The sequence below is a fragment of the Chrysochloris asiatica genome, unplaced genomic scaffold (genome assembly GCF_000296735.1).
Source record: "Chrysochloris asiatica unplaced genomic scaffold, ChrAsi1.0 scaffold00306, whole genome shotgun sequence".
Classification (NCBI taxonomy): domain Eukaryota; kingdom Metazoa; phylum Chordata; class Mammalia; order Afrosoricida; family Chrysochloridae; genus Chrysochloris; species Chrysochloris asiatica.
The window spans coordinates 2,874,107-2,876,027 of NW_006408824.1; positions in this window are offsets into that span (position 1 = coordinate 2,874,107).

Sequence of the window (1,921 nt, forward strand, 5' to 3'; positions counted from 1 at the left end):
AGATGTTTACCTGTACTTTATTGTCTACACAGAGGCTTTTGATTGTGTGGATCATGCCAAGCTATTGAGAACATTGTGGAGAATGAGTATTCCATAACATGTAATTGTACTTATGAGGAATCTGTACAAAGACAAAGAGGCAGCTGTTCAAATAGAAGACAAGAACACTAGATGGTTTAAAATTAGGAAATGTGTGTACTAGGGCTGTATTTTTTCACAATACTTATTCACTTTATATGCAGAGCCAATAATCCAAGAAGGTGGAGCATATGAAGAAAAATGTGCCATCAGGGTTGGAGAAAGACTCATTAACAATTTGTGATTTGCAGATGATACAGTTTTGCTTGCTGAAAGTGAAGAGGACTTCAGTACTTACTGATGAAGATAAAGAGTATAGCCTTCAGTATGGGTTACACCTCAATATAGAGAAATCAAAAATCCTCATCACTGGACCAGTAATTAACCTCAAGGTGAATGGAGAAAAGATTGAAGTTGTCAAAGACTTAAATTTGCTCAGATCAACTATCAAAACTCTTTGAAGCGACAGTCAAGAAATCAAATGATGTATTGCATTAGTCAAATCTGCTACACGAGAACTCTTTAAAGTATCCAAGGACTAAGGTGTGGTTGACCCAATCCTTGGTATTTTCAGTAACCTCATATGCATGTGAAAGTTGGACAGCAAATAAGGAAGACTGTAGAAGAATTGATGCATTTGAGTTATGGTGTTGGAGAATATTGAAAGTACCATGGACTGTTGTCCATGGTAAGAAGTACAACCAAAATGCTCCTTAGAAGCCAGGATGGTCAGACTTCATCTCTCATACTTTTGTCATATTATTAGGGAGGACCAGTCCTTGGAGAAGGACATCATGTTTGGTAAAGTGGAGGGTCGGTGAAGACTAGGAAGCCCCCCAAGGAGATGGATTGACATAGTGACATGAAGCAAAACAATGATTGTGAGATTGGTGCAGCCATGTGCTGTGTTTCATTTCTGCTGTGCTTAAGTTCTCTGTGAGTGGGTACTGACTTCACACTACCTGAAAACAACATCATCAAATTTACATAATTGTTAAATCACACACTAAATACCAAACAAGTGGGATTTTACATATGAGTAGATAAACATTGGAATCCAGGTGTGGCACTGTAGGATAAACACTGGACTGCCAACAACAAGGCAAAAGTTCAAACCTACTAGCTCCTCCTTTGAAACTATATATTGAGTTGCTATGAGTTGGAACTTTCTCAACAGCACACAACAACAATAACAACAAATGTAAAGTTCTAGCTATAAGAACTTACTAGGCAAATTAATCAGGAGCCTGTATATATACATGCATATATACATTGTTAGTGTTAACTGCTGCCAAGTTGATTCCAACCCATAGTGACCCTGTTTAGGGTTTCCAAGCAACTACTGGTGAGCGTGAACCACCAACCTTGCAGTTCAAACAGATTTTGAAGTCCAGTGCATTAAGCCACAGCACCACACCAGGAGTATGTATGTATATGTATATATATAGCTTTATTGACTATACAAAGGATTTTTTTAAACTTTTAATTGTGAATTGAGTACTGAGTGAAGGTTTATAGACAAGATCCTCAGTTTTGATTCAACAAACAATATGCTTTGTTTTATCTAAATAATTACAATCCCCTCCATGGAACAGCAGTCATCCACTTCCTCCTTGCAGCTCCTATTTCCCTTCCACCTACCTTCCCATCCCTTCTCACCATTGTCTTTAGGTACATGTTGCCCCTTTGATTTTGAATAATTGACTATTCTACAATTCAGAGTGAACGTATCTTAACTAGTGTTGTGGTTGCCTTCATTTACTTATCTGCTGCTTGGCTGAAAATTGTTCCCCCTATGGGCTGCGAACCATAAGGTCAGCAGTTCGAAACTACCAGCTGCTCC